This window comes from Hesperophylax consimilis, chromosome 14 (genome assembly GCF_061612785.1).
Source record: "Hesperophylax consimilis isolate HC1 chromosome 14, BYU_Hcon_1.0, whole genome shotgun sequence".
Classification (NCBI taxonomy): Eukaryota; Metazoa; Arthropoda; class Insecta; order Trichoptera; family Limnephilidae; genus Hesperophylax; species Hesperophylax consimilis.
In genome coordinates this window covers 7,640,349-7,656,698 of record NC_142849.1, presented here as the reverse complement: position 1 = coordinate 7,656,698, position 16,350 = coordinate 7,640,349, and the positions used below count along the sequence as shown (strand labels likewise).

At 31.2% G+C, this 16,350-nt stretch overlaps 1 protein-coding gene across 1 annotated transcript in view; it reads left to right on the top strand.

Annotated features, from left to right (window-relative positions):
* Nucleotides 1-2,608: 2,608 nt before the first annotated feature.
* LOC149417841 (uncharacterized) overlaps nt 2,609-16,350 on the top strand; it is a 410,945-nt gene continuing 397,203 nt past the window's right edge. The window contains exon 1 of the mRNA XM_089639478.1: nt 2,609-2,726. The gene's annotated coding sequence lies outside the window, so the exon portion shown is untranslated. The remainder of the gene's footprint in view (nt 2,727-16,350) is intronic.

The window sequence follows — 16,350 nt, the reverse complement described above, 5'->3', positions numbered from 1 at the left end:
AAAATCAAATACACTTATCGTCATCTACTTACACGACTAAATTTGGACTTAACTCCTTATAATACATCGCATATAAGCAATACAACGCATTACCTAGTAACTTAAAACTTCCAGCAACGAACAAAAACACATTGGCAAAAGGTCTTAAAAGAGCTTTTATTAATGATTAACACATTCTTTCATTAGAACTCTAAAAGAACTTCTGTGTTTATTTATTTTAGTGTATTTATTAAATATTTTTCATTTAACTGTGTCAAGTCTGTCTAGTCTGTTTTATAATCTACTTACACTGTTCGTTGAACTCCCTTTTAAATTCGTTTTCTTATGTAAAATAAGTTTATTTTATTTTATTAATGTTGTCTTTCCCGAAATGAGTTTTTTTTACAACTCACTGGGAATAATATATAATATTTTAATAATATATAATATTTTAATAATATATAATATTTTAATAATATATAATATTTTAATAATATATTATTTTGTAATGTATTATCATTAAATAAATAAAAATAAATAGTTCTAAGAAAGTTTTGCAACAATCTTCAGGTTACGAAAGTATATAAAGCTGTAAAATGGTGAAATTATTACGTGTAAAAATGAAAAACATAAAATAATTTATTATTTACAAACTATTTTTGTTGAATTGTACTGAGGCAGGTTTAACCAACAATTTTCTACAGACACCTCAAGTTTTACGTGGTCGCAAAGTATATACATAACTAGGCCACGTTTTGATTCGAACACAGAGACAATATTACAAAATATACATATTTTTTCTTAAGAAGAAAATACTTTGTGATGTGACACTATAATTTAAAACAAAATATTAATTTAGTGATACACCACAAGTTCTTTTATTATTTAAAAAAATGGATACATAGGTAAGTATCCCAGCCTAGTTTTGCTTTATACTTACTAAGATTACGTGCGTCAGTCGTATTACCATTCTGCCCACAGACATAGGAATTAATAGACGAGAAGATAATGGCGAGGGGTAAAATCAACTGTTGAAGAACGAAGGGCGTAAGGCTGACTGTGATTCGTCAATAAATCAATCTGACAGTAAATAGGCATCTCGCATTATAATATCACCATTTACTTCTTAAAAGTAAAATCTGCTTTTGAATGAATAGACATTTTTACATGGGAGCGCAAATTACTCGCCACGTTGTGAACAAATTTGCGAAGTCCGAATTCGGCAAAAAAATTCGGTTGTATTTTCAGAGTCGAATATTTGGTTTAAGTATTTAGTTAAGACACTTTTATAAATGTTCATAATTTACTTCCCAGCAACCAACCAGCTTTGTGTTTCGCGTCCAGACGTTTCTCGATGTGATAGTATAATATGTTTCTAAAACTGATCTATATTATACGATGTGAATATGCTTAAAATAAAGTAAAATAATGCTTATATATGGAATGTAATACGACAATTGGGTTTATTCTCTTTTTCACATCTATTTTTACAAGTTTTCATAGTACAAGTCAACATTTTGCCGTGTTATTTCGTAAAATGAACCGATGATGCCTCAACCATAGTTCGCACAAGAATGATGACGTCACGTTTTCAAATTTCACTTGAGGCCATACGCGAGCCCAGCCGGCTCCAATGGAACCGGTATGGGGAGTCGGGATAATACGCTTTTAATCACTTAGGGCAGGTCTACTAATATTCATATGTCTATGATTCTGCCATATGTTGTAGAAGAGCGCGCTTTGTACCGACTCTTCTTCAACCTGACGAAATGAAATGAATTACTAATGCAAGCAATAATAAGGAACTCCAGTAAAAAAAACATTTCTTTAAAAAAAAACAAAAAAAAGAAGTATATATATTTGTACAACATTAGTATAGTATAGTATAGTATAGTACGACAGAAGGATAGTACGACATAGTACGATAGTACATTAGGATAGTACGACAGAATTTCCTGATTCTGAAATGTTCTAGCATCACAACCAGTCTACATGAGTATTATATCTATGGTCCACAGTCAACATCTGAAGCGATTTTACACAATTTCTTGCATTACTATACAAGTTTTTAAACAACGATAAATTGTTTATCAGGGGCGGTCATGGATGTATTTTTGCAAATTCGTTCAATAAAATTATATTAGTGACGAGATGCTAACATTTTATTCAGTATTCTAGAATGTTAAAATCTCGTAATCTTAAGAAATATTATATTAAAACTAAGTGTAACAATAAAAAAATTTACTGATATTTAAGTAACTGAGATAATTTACGGCCTTAGCTTAAAACAAAACGATTAGTTGACGGATTATACTCTACCACGCCATTGCACTGTGCAATGCGCAGAAGTTATGAAACAAATATTAGCCGGTCTAATAATTTAACATGTCACGAACCATAAAAGTGATTTCTTAAGGCTAAAGTGTATAAAACAATGTATTTCCACGGTTTTCACATGCAATCGTCAAGCATTTGAGAGTTCAAACTAATTCAAACAATCGCGTGAGGTGTAAACTCCAGCGCAGTGGGATAGGACGAATCGTCAGTCAAGGGCGGGAATATTATGTATTTCACAATTCATGCGCGTGCGCCTGAAATACCGTGTTCAGGCAATCCGCAATACATCGCTGTCAGTCGTGTTGCCTAAGCTACCGGAGTCGCGTCTTTGGCAGTGAAATCCCGAAGATTTCCCTCGTTTTCAAACAGTTAAAGTTTTCCGACGAGCTGTCATTTCTCCGAATTAAAAAGTAAGTCTTTAATACTATTTTATTATATAATATAGGTATAAAGTAAGCACATAAAAGTTATCGCGACTTTAAAAGTTTGCGAAGAAACCTGTTGTGATTTATTTTTGATTGATCGAATACAATAATATTTATGCACAAATGCAGCAAAACACGGTACCTTCTAAGAAAATACTGAAACATTATGAATTTGTCTTCAAACCGTGAAAATACTTGGAAACTCTTTTTATTTTCGAAATTGGGTTATGTACTTATTGGAAAGATTTTTCATTAAGTTTAAAAGTGTTCCATTTTTAAGTATAATAAAAAAAAGCGAAGCAGTTGTTTTGCCAGAAACAATAATGGAGGGAAAATGTGAGGTTAAGAGGGAAATCAGCGGGGGTTTGAGAAAGTTTTTACCTGGTTATAATTAAAAGCAATGCGTTACAAAACGTTGTTCGATTTTATCCAGTATGCATGTGGTTAATTATTTAAGTATTACACAAAATTATGCACTAACTTTTATTCGCCGAAATTAAAAAAAAAAAACTGAATAAAATCGAAAAAAATTGCATATAGAAGTAAAGGGTTGACTATTATCGTTGAAAAACAATTATATTTAAAATAAATTGTAACTTATTTTAACACCAATAGTTCGTCGAAATATTTTATACTATTATTACACTATATATATATTTATACAATGTAAAAGCCAAGCTGGGAATAAAACCAAACAATTAAATGTTTATATATTTTTAGTTTAACAAGTAATTCCAGCTTTCCTCGTCGAGTAAGTAATACATTAAGCTGATAACTTGCATACGGAACACTCCAGAAAAATAGAATATTTCGACACAAATTCAAACAAAATATGTTTCTGACAATCGAATAAGTCACAAGGACGTTCGCTCAACCTCACAAGTATTATTTATTTAGTAGATAATTTGTATGTTTCAATATCACGAAAGGAACATCTGAAATAACTACGGCAGATGAAAATAATTAAAATAAATTAAAATCTATGGTTTGTATACTGCTGAAGAATATAATACATTTGAGAATAAAACACGAAAATGTTGGTTATGTTGGTCGTTCTACTTAATGAATTAATAACAGAAATTAGGTATCTACATATATTTATTATTTCACGTGATATATACATGTATTTATATTAACCCTTCAGTACTTTCATCACATTTGTTCAGTTCGCATTATTTGCTGTGTATTTCAAATACGCTATGTACATATTATTTATTTAATTTTCTGTGTAAAAATACTGTTTTAGAAACAAGATAAAATTATCTTTCCGGTGTATTTATTTCCGGTGTGTTTATGTAATAAAAAAAAATAAGAAATCATTTTTAAAGTTAAACCGATTGTTACGATAGCGGCGTGAAAATGAATTATTCATTTTGGATATTTTTAGGATTTTATTAATGGATTCCAGTTCAAATATTTGAAGTAAACTGGAAAGAGTAATTATTTCTCTTTCAAACGTCAAAAAAAATTATGAAAAAGATAAAAATACTTTTATAAAATATGGACGCCAGGTTATATATGACCCTAAAATGCTGGATGACCCTATAAGCGGATAAATACGTAAAAAGGTTATGTTATTGCCCCTTGTTGATCAATAATTACATTATGAAATGAAAATCGTTATTCGTTCAAACGTAAAGCATCGATTGAAATGAAAATAAATAAACTTTTTTTATGTCGCCAGGAAAATTATGTTAAAACTTTAACTGTTTATGAGTTTCGCATTCGTTTAGATAAACAAAATTATTTTGCCAAACTAAAGTAGTTACTTTTTGCCGACAGATGTCAACTCTTGTACATGCGTTTAGAATCAAATGTCAGAAGACTTCGAGAGCAAAATAAAGTTGAATTGAATTTGGAAAACTTCTCGGCAAGTGAAACGTATTTTAAATTACAGATATGAGATACAAACATTGACAAAGTACCTACGAGAATAAAACATATGGCTACAAAATATTCGCAAGCTGCGCTACGACCCATTAACGTAGGTACCAACCTGTAAATAAATTTCTTATGTTTAATTTTTTTCCCAAACGATTATTTGTATGTTTTTACGAGCTTATGAAAGCAAATGAAAAGTTTCCCACACAAAAAGAATTGAAGATCACCATTCGCTATTGTGTTACCCACTCCTTGTAAGATTTTTAAATTGTAGAACGGGAGCTTGGACAGTGAAAAATAAAATCTACATTATATACAATAATGTCTAAATTTGAGTCCATTTAAAATTGTGTAATAAGTAACTTTAATCTACAATCTAAATTCATATAATGTAATACTATTTGACAGCAATGATCCCTACTAAAAGAGATGATGGCAAGAACATTTTATATGTTAACGTATCACAGAATAAAAAATCATTATACGTGGATTATATTTAGGCTCTCTATCAAAAGCTCTATCTTACAATCACAATGTCTTCAAGCTACTTCTGAGAACTACATAAATATGTGGATACAAAAAGTTTTTCACCGTTTATGTATTTTACAAAACAGTTAAATAATTATAGGCATTTCGTGAAATTCATGCGTTCCTTTTACGACCAAAGACTGAGTAACTACGTACGTTATAATAACATTGTTTTATTCATAACAGTTTAGTACCTACTTGAAGGCATTTTACGTATACAGACATTGTACGTAAATGCTTTACTTCTTTAGAAACAGGACACAAAGCTTGTTTACAACTATTAATTCATTGTTTTGAAAAGTTTTGAATATTCTGAGTGAAGCAGTAAGGGTTACAAAGACGTAAGGAATTCTAGAAATGATTGCTTCTTTGAATTTATTAAATATTATTAGGATGTGCCTACGTAAGTATTTATATATTTTTTTATAAATTAATTCTGTTCTGTTAATATTCGTTCTTCTTCTGGTACCCTTTCCTATCGGAAGTTGGCTATCATTACCCGGAGAAAAATGAGTATTGCTAATTTATTAAGAATCTCTTCATATCATAGTAATCCGGTAAAAAACGGAATTGTAGGCCTTTAACGAATGAATAAACTGGTTACCTGATAAACTTTTAGTAAATGATGATTATATTATAACGCTGTCCAATAATTTGAAGAGATAAGCAATACTAATTTTGGTTCCATGATAACTCAACACAGTGACAATTCAACACACTTTTAAAAAGTGATATAAAGTCATTAGAAACGATGAAAAAAATATTTTTTTAACCTAACTTAACCTACTTAACCCAGTTAATAAAGTTTTTTTCATCACTTTCCATGACTTTATATAACTTTTTAAAGATGTGATGAATTATCATGTGACCTGTAAATTAGAGGCAGTATTGTGTAGTTGTAGTTAGTCTCATATAAATATTGTGATACATCGATGCCATCCATCCACTTTTAAAGATCGATATCTCCATTTATACACTAATATACTCATTTTATAAACATGTATCATTTCAAGCAAACAGATCTCATCTAAGAGATAATGTTAGCAGTGTAGTGATAGTAGGTATGGGGATTATATTGAGTACAATAATAGGATTGCGGATTGAAGCAAATTGTACACAATAGGTTTAGTACTGCTGTAGAATGTGCTAAATCCAAATTCGGGGAGATTAAGCCTTATTGAATACGCCAATGAATCGGGAATTTCCCGAGCCTACTCAGTTGAATGATTTGACGTACGTGTTGGGGTGACGACAGGCGATACCCTAACATTGTTTCCTCTTTATCACGTTTCGCGTTTAACACGTTTCAATATCAAATAATTCACGATGGTTTTATGATAAGTTGAAGAAGTACATTTGCACACAACACACACACACACGGAGAAAACTTTCTGTTACAGAATATTGCTAATTTATTAAAACATTTGCTCTTTAAAATGTTGTAACGCGTTCTGTAGTAAAAGTCAAACTGGTCATGTATTTTGTATCTTCTTAAAATGAATACAGAAATAAAATAAAATGAAAATGTAAAAAAACAGCAAGATAGAATACAGGTGCAAAAGCTCTCATAAGGAAAGTTTAGAGTGCGTTTGGTACTTTCACCGATGTGTTTGGTCGCTGTTCCGTGGAAGTCAGATGGAAAATATATTGCCAAATATGTTTTGGAGAACTAGCTTCTAAGAAAATAAGATTGATAGTACAAGTGAGCATGTGTGTGCAAAATTGCTAATGAAAAATACATCAAATTATCAAAAACCTACGCATTGAATAAATTGGAAGAAAAATCCGCATCTATTTTGATACATCTGAAAAACTATTGGCTAACACAGACAGTGAGAAAGAAGAACAAAATAATATTTGAAAACCCAAATCAAGACCAGAAACTCTCGCGTAAATTACATAGATCGGTACACGATACTGTAGTTTTCAAATGAAATGGTCCACATCAGCGCGAAGCATAGACGTTCTTTGCTTCTTGAATAAGTTAATAGTTCACGAAACCAACAGACCTGACTCAACAGCAAGGCAAGTCATAAAGAGATTCCCGCAGATATGCTCAACAAATTATTCAAACAGTTACCAAACAAAGGAAAGATGCCAGACGAATTGCAGTTTCGATCATTCCAACTATCGCCCAACGGATATCACCTCAAAGCTTTTTAAAGAACTGGACATAGTTATAAATAACAGGTTGCTCACATACCTGGAAAATAAAACGATTTGTACCAAACGGCAATAAGGTTATCTGGTTATCGCTGGAACCGATCGCGTGCTGATCTACCGGTGTATATGACATATTATGGTTAGGGGCGCTTCTGGGAACGTTTCGGAGGAACCCTTATCGTTCGGATCGGATAGATAATTCTAATGTCCTTTGATAATGTCTTTGTAGGGCGAAACGGTCACACGATGTGATAAAGAATAAACTTGCTGAAGTTAGTATTCACGATACCCAAAATTCTAATAATCTCATTTTAATTTTTTATTTTTTTATATATTCAATAATATTATTATTGGGTTTATAAAAACAGTTTATTTTTAAACAAGTTCTGCTGTGTAATTATTACTAAGCGTGACAGCTGTTTCGCCCTCTGAAGGCATTATCAAACTGTTCGTTTATTTTGTACATTATCAAACTATCACAGTTTGATAATGCCTTCAGAGGGCGAAACAGCTGTCACGCGTAATAATAATTACACAGCAGAACTTAAAAATACACTGTTTTTATAAACCCAATAATAATATTATTGAATATATAAAAAATAAAAAAATTAAAATGAGTTCTACAAATTAAACTTAATAACAATAAATAAAAAAATCTCATTTTACTACCCAGCTGAGCCCGGGATTAGAATTACCGCTAATTTCACTGAAAATCACAAACATCTACTCGAGTGATAGCTACCAAAATTTAGGCAGCTGATTTTTATCAATTGAAATGAATATTTTTGATTTTTTCATAAATATTTAAAATATGGGATAAACGATAAAATCCGGGTGGTTTCAGAAGTAAACAGTTTATATTTCCAAATTGGTATTTGGAGGTATTATATTTATTAAATCGAATGGCTGAATCGAAAACCGAAAACCCGCGAATCTGCATCGCTCGATTGGTTTAAGAAAGAAAGAAAATTACAAACATCACGGTCTAAGTATATTTCATTACTATGTTTTTATTGCCATAAGTTTTTGTATTTGGCAGTAGGCGCTTGACAAATAGCATCCATCCAACCCTTTATTTATGTAAATACCGCACAAGAGTCCCAACCTCTCCCAACCGTCAGGAGCCAGTGAGACTAAGTCATCCATATTAGGGGTATGTTGTGAGACTGAAGGCAATGGAGAGGGGAAGGAGATAGGAAGGAAGGTGGGGAAGTACCTGACCTGAAGACCTCACCGGGCCTCCATATTATGGACAGAGTGAATTTTCCGGTCTTGCGACTATCGGTCATGATTTTAATAATGGTGAATGTAAAAAAAATACTATTTCCGTTATGGTAGAGAATTATACAATGTTTAAATGACCCCCCTTTGCCTGAATATGACTTCTCCATTACGTCCTACGCCAATCACCTTAAATATTTGATAAGGAACATAATATTCACTTTGAAGTTTTTGAAGTTATGTCACTTGTTGAGACCGAGTCTTGAGTTATTTGATACTTTAACAAGTTTCCGGAATATCATGAATGTTTTTAAATTAAGCTCCGACTCGGCAAAATTGTAATATCCTTCAACTTATGATTCGATTTACCCTCTAATCAAAATGTATATAGTCGGGACTGACCACATTTCGTCTGGACCAAAGTTCCCGACGAAGTGAAAATGGGAATCTTCAACAATTTATAAATTTTGACCTAAATTTTAAACAGACACTGAGCTGAGAAATATAATAAAACCTAAGAAAAGTATTTTCGCGATATGAAGACGGTATATGAAGAAGATGATATATAATAATAGACACCTGCAATTTTCAGTTATATCTATCCCTAACCAAAAGTTATAAACATAGTTTTAATACTATGTCAATACTACGTCTAATCTTTATTAGCTACCCTTGGACCGGAGTCTTAAGGTACTAGTTGACTCTAGGTGTAGGATGCAGTTTGTATGAATAATAATTCATTACAACTAAACCAATTGCAACACTGACAATCAAAATTTAAGCACGCTGAGCGTGTTTTACCGTTTGTTTGGTGAATCTAGCGGTATTGATCTACTGCACTGAGATGGCGACAAAACCTAAACTATTGTTATTTATAGTACAGTTTTATGGTACCGTCGAAGAGCCAGGGTATCAAAAACATACTAGAAATAATTTGAAAAATCAAGAGATTTCTAAAAGAAATGTAATTAATATTTGGAAATTTTACACGATATTATTTATAAATATATATAAAGAACACAATTTTAAACTTTTTTCCACTTGTTTTTATTTGACCGTGACCGGTTTCAGCCTGTTAGGGCCATCTTCAGACCATCTTCAGACCAGTCTGAAGATGGCCCTAACAGGCTGAAACCGGTCACGGTCAAATAAAAACAAGTGGAAAAAAGTTTAAAATTGTGTTCTTTATATATATTTATAATGGAATTCCACCACGAAATAACAGTTTCAAATATTACGATATTATTTATCCTTATTAAAGATTCAACCATAATTAAAACAACTCAGAATATTAAAAATAGCAAATATAAAATAAAACATTTAATGAAGTATTCATTTGAATTAGAAAAACTTTCACTGAAGGATTCGTTTAACTTTAGGTTTATGGCAGGTAAATAAGTGCTTGAATATTTTGATTATGTTAAACTGCTAAATTATACGGACGGGTTTTTTTCAGAGAATTTAAACAATTCGTCAAATTTCAAAGTTGATTTACACGTTCTGTGAAGGTTCTATTCAAGTTCTGTTGTGATTTCAGTTTTGTGAAGCAACTGGCCAGTGATGATGTAATAATAGAACTTGAATATAACCTTCACAGAACTTGAAAATCAACTTTGAAATTTGATGAATTTTTCGAATTCCGTGAAACAACCCCTCTTAAGTGTAGTTTGCTACTTCTCTCACAACTTACACGGAGAGCACAAACGAAAATAAATTTGTAAACAGGCACTAATTTCCTTAACAGTTTTAAGATGGATGTTTGCTAAGAGGTTGAAATGAATAAATCTCCATAGGTACTTCAACCCACCTCTTCGTCATCTCCTTCTCTTGCCTACTACCTTCAGCCTCCCAGCATGCCTTAAGTTTAAGTTGCTTTAAATTCCACTGGCATCAAACAGTTGGGAGTAGTTACGATTCACAAATTGAAATATAGGTAGGCACGAGTAATTAATTTATTTAATCCATTTAATATCTACAGTACACATATTAAATAAACAATAATGGGATGACACAATTAATACAAGCGCACGAACCTAATAATAAAAATATTAAGTGTGGCATTTGATCATCAAATTACATCAAATAGTATAAAATGAAAACAAGCTCTAGAAAGATATAAAAAGTAAGACATACAAGTACATAAATAATATAATATATAAGTATACTTAGGTTAAATTAATATTGATTAAAATGTATGATAGTGTAGCCTTATTGTGCCTAGCTTCCGTGCAGTTCAATAGACCTTCTGTATCTACGTTTCTATTAATAACTTCATGTAATATAGGTACAAGCGTTTGAAATGCTCAGTCCTGGTATTGTTACCTTCAAACAGGATTTTAGAACGAGTAGCTCTCCTATGCATATGAAATTTAAGAAGGTTAATTAAATAGGTTAAAAAAATGTAAGGCATGTGTCTCATGAAAATATGCTAATTTTGCTGCAATTAAATGTTCTAACAAATTTCACTTAACAGAAAAAAATATCCGATTTACGGAATGATATGTATTTTTTAAATTGGCGGTAAGCGATGAGGCTTGCATAAATAAATATCACGCCAGGAATCACAGCGGAAAATAATTCTCAAACCCTATCTCGGATATTTATGTATTTATAAGAAACATTTGAGCTCCATGATTTAACAGAATCTGATGATGTAAATCCATGAGTTAGAGAAGCTCTACTAATGATGATTTGAGCGTAAGGTAATCAACCTTTAGAAACACGGAAGACAAAACAAACGATTTCTAGTGAATAGATTACAGCATTGGAGGATTGCTTTCGACATTTCGAGGAACGGATTTATAAAGTCTTTTGAAAAATGATTCCAATATTACCAATGAAGACAGGACTTTTAAAAAATAAACGGCTTGACATAATAATAATACTCTTTAATAAGATGAGCAGCCCAGCTTCCTGATCAAAAAAATCTCAATTTATCCAAGATAAAAAAATATTTCTAATTGTATTTCATTTTATAAATACAACCGATGTGATTATTTTAATTTCAATGATAGACTAATGTTTATAGACAACGTTTTTATGCATAGCATAAAGGATAACAAATTATTACAAGCAATAATTACTACCATGAAACACCCGTACAAATTTAAATGAAAATCGTTGAATGAAAAATACTAGTACACATTGAATTATTTGGCGGGTTTAAAATTAAGCCGGCGCGGCGCAGCACAATGATAGAGCAGCTGACCAGCCATCAGAAGGGTGCGGGTTAAATTCCCTTTAGCGGCATTTATTTTTTCTCGGAAGATTTTAAGTGTTTCAGGTTAATAATTATTGCTTGTAATAATTTGTTATATATGACGTAATTTGAGAAATTCTCGGCCAAAAGTATTAAAGTGATTTATTTTTTTAGAATCGGGGCTCCCTTATCAGGCACAAGAGCTCCTCTTTTCTGATAAGGTATACATGACCAATTATGAACCTAAATATTATATTTCGCAAAATATGTATGTATTAATGTAACCCATATGATCTATATTAAAATAATAATAAAAAAAAAATTAGGAGAAAAATTGCTGACATAAAATATTACTATTTATATATATTATAAAATTTATTAAGAAATTCTTCAAATTATTCGTAATCCGGTTAAGAACGCATTTAACGAATGAATAGGTTTCCTAATAAAATTTCAGTAAAACACGAATGTGTTATCACGATGTCAGAACATGAGTTCATAAAAATTCTAATATTTTCGCATTTCGTCATTGTATAAAATCAGGACAAATGCAGGTGTATGATCACGTATTTCGATATTTTAGGAATGTATTAAAAGTTTAACAAGAAAGGCCTGCAATCCCGTTTTTGTCCGGATTTTAACAAATCAGTCACAATCATTTTTCCAGAAAATTCCAGATAGAAGAAAAAAACAGCACGAGTTTATGCCAAGGCCTACGGTTCGATAATTTTTGCTGAATTGGAGAATAAAACTTTCTGCTTTACAGTTGTTATGATTCACTCAGGAAACATATTCGATTCTGACGGAAAATTGATTCACGTACAATTTTTCAAGAGACTTATCTCGGCAATAGAGGTATTGTTGTATATGTTTGTGTATTGGTGTTGATTTCCTCGCTTCGTAACACGCTTTAGCTGGTGGCATTATAATACCTTCAATCCAACATTAAATACGAAACATTATTTACATATAAACTGCCAATTTAATACAGTGGTGTGCCTTCAATTTTACAGCGCGGGGAAGACGTACGGAATAACAAAACAACCATTATAATATTATTGAATTGGTTAATCATAATCGATAATCCTCAACATGAATATTATTTATTATTCTCGCAGTCAATCGAAAAGCTTAGTTACTGTAGATCAGTTTCCAGTTTCGGATCTATTATTTTGAATACGAGGAATATAATAACGAGGTAGCTTATAAATAATATAACTTATGCTAGTAACGCAGGTGCGATACCATAATTTTAAAAAATCTTCTGCGTACATAGAATGTGCGTTTACCTTCATACGGTGAATATACTAGTTTATTATTTTTTAATGATAAACAAATGTTTATAAGACAAGGTTTTATGCATAGCATAAAGGATAACAAATAAGCAATAATTAGTTGCCTGAAATACTAATACAAATTGAAAATATCTCCCGAGTAAAAATAAATGCCGCTAACGGGAATTGAACCCGTGCCTTCTGATGTCCGGTCAGGTGCTCTGTAACCACTGAGCTATGTCGGCTCATATTTGGCTGCTCAGTTTCCTCTTAAGAGCTCTACTCACGTTCTAGCGTCTATCAATTCATTATCTAAGTAATTCATATCCGTAAACAAAAGTTTAGAATGAATCAATACCGTAATGTTAACACATATAATTCTGTTTTAGTTTGGTAATACTTTGTAACGATTTTTTTATGTTTTCCAGCTCTCCACTTAATGAGCGATGGGTGCATATTATGTAGAGAACTCCCTCTACACACGGATAAAATTTACTGATATAAAAATTACGACTGTACAACCCCAGCTAGGAGTACTCCTATTCCGGTGCGACCGGTACACAGGGGGTTCTGTTTTGTCAGGACTTGGAACACGTGCTCTAAGGATTGGAAGGAGATTAGAGTTTAATCGACTGGATGGCAACTAATAAGCTGTTTCGTAATTGTATATTACAGAAGGACAAACGCGGGTGTATGAGCACGTGTTCCGAAATTTGATGAATTTGATTAGGTTGATTAGGTTACGGCCTGCGATCCCGTTTTTAACAAGATTTTAATAAATCAGCAGTACACATTTTTTTCCGTGTGGACTGTCCTTTAATTTTAATATTACTTAAATTTTTACTATTTATAAGATGTTTTTATTGTATTTTATAATTAGGTAGGTACCTATTATTTTTTTTATTTAAATTTTTATTTTAATCTTTAATTAAAAAGTTGTATTATAGATCTCAAGTAATATGGCAGACTAGGATTGCGCTACCTTCCCAAACCTCCTAGATTAAAAACATAAATAAATAATCTTTCTTAAACTATTATTAATATGAAATTAGTGTTAAATTCTTATTTTTATTATTAACTAAATTTAATTACCTTTTCTTCCGTTGATGAAATATTTGGCCAAAACCATACTTCGTTATAAAAGGTAGACGTGTATATTGTCCGAGGTAAAACTATTTACGATTTATTTATTATTGAATCACGTTTCATAATTATTACCTCGAACTACAGATATGTACTCAATTAATTTCTGCTATAAAGTGGTCAGATATCGGTAATATGATACTGATCTAATTTTCCAATTTAATAGGGACTTATCCTTCAATATAATCATAGACATTCAAATTGTTTATAGTTTTCAGCCCGGCATTCCCAATTTGTACCGATTTATAACACGTTTCTCTTTAACTCTTTTAAAGTTATTTTAAAAGGCAATTTTTGAAGATAATACCCATACATCTATAATGCCAATACAATAATTATATGAAATTAAATCGATAGAAAAAAAATCGCAAAGTAAGCTCAGAAAATTATTAAAAACACGCTTTGTTCTGTCAATTAATATGTTATAGGTATGAAAAAATTCACAGTGTATCTTTAAATGCAACTAAAGAGTTTGTCGAGAGAATTTTGCTCTATTTCAAACGAGTCGTGTTTTATTAAATATTTTCACAATTTTCGCTTAATTATTATCGTATTAATAGCGCTCTCCCTCTAACATTTGTATGTACATATCTCCTTTTCAAACCATCTTTGAACGCTTTCTACGGGGCCTTAATTAAAAGGTTTAATGTATATGAGAGATCCATTAGATACCAACGAATATTAAGCCACATTTTAAGAGTAATATTTGAATCTTACCTTCAACCATTGCATAAAATATTACATCTCGGACTTAATATACCTGTATGAGTATAAAGCTATATTTTGATGATTTGTATAGCGTCGTTTTTGTGCAAAATCACCTCAAGGACATCGTGTATTTGTAAAGTAGGTAGGTACATATATGAAATGATAAATATATTATTATATCGCTTAGATCCCAACATTGATTAAAAAAAATGATAACCTCTATTTTCTTAGGATATTAGTATTCTAATCGTGTAGGTAGTTTTTTTAAAAGAAAAGTTTTAACAATAACCAATTTAAAACAGTCTTGAGGTAACTCGATAATTAAATGGCGCTGTGTAAAGTTTACTAAAGTATATGGGCCTTACTAATAAACACATTTATTAGTAATGGAAAATAATAAGTGAGTCTTGTATGAGGTGAAGACAATAATCATTTGACTGTGTTTAGGTTCAATTGGAATTTTGTTTTTAATAAAATCCTACTATTTATTATAGTCGATGATTTACTGTATCGAGAAATGTTTTGGAATACTTATCATAAGAGACGTGTGATTCCTGACATTATTTGGAGTAAAAAATATTTTTTAAATTTTTGGTCTGCGATGACTTTTTTGAAGTGTTTTTTTTTTTTGATTTACAAATCAATTAAAAAAAACTTTCACATGTCATCAATGGTCACACAGTCAAGTAACCGCCCGATCCCTCACATCGACCCTAGCTGTTCAATTCCTACCGATTTTCTGCGTTTTTAAATGAGAAAAAAATGTCATGGGAAAACTAAATTTCATTAAAATTTTTTACTCCAAATAATGCCAGGAATCACTGGTTAAAGTTAGTCAAGTACGTCCCTGAACACCGTGTATATATTTATCATACGTCCGTTGATACATTATTATTTGTACATGAACCCGTGCATGGGTCAGGTCATGTTCAACGTACCGTTAAATAAATATAATTAACGAAATAAAGATGCTTGTTCTCTGTTGCCACACGGAAATAAAAACGTTACCTAATAACTGTTAGCCCCAATTTATGCAAAAAAGTAGGTACTCCGAAATCACTCTTAAATGAGAGAATGAACCTTTTTCCTCATCTGATTATTTGAGGATCTCTTTTTTTCCATACAATATTACGTGTTTGTTAATAAAAAATTATAACGTGATATGACTGAATATTGTAAAAGAACTATTTTTATAAGAAGCAAAAATGTGCATGATGTTTTTAATAAGGCCAAAGTGCTACGTTACTAAATTTAATTCAGAAGAAAACACAATTTTCTTCGAGGTACTTAAACCACCAGAAAATTATTAAGGTGAAAAAATAAACAGTTAAGAAAATACAAAAAAATTCAGACAGTGAACCCCACGACGCTATACAAAAAATCCAACTATTATTATTATTAAAACCATTTTTCTCGACAATTTATCGTTTAAACATATATGAGTAAATACTTCAAACATCACAGCCACAACTGATTGCATTCTAGATGAGTG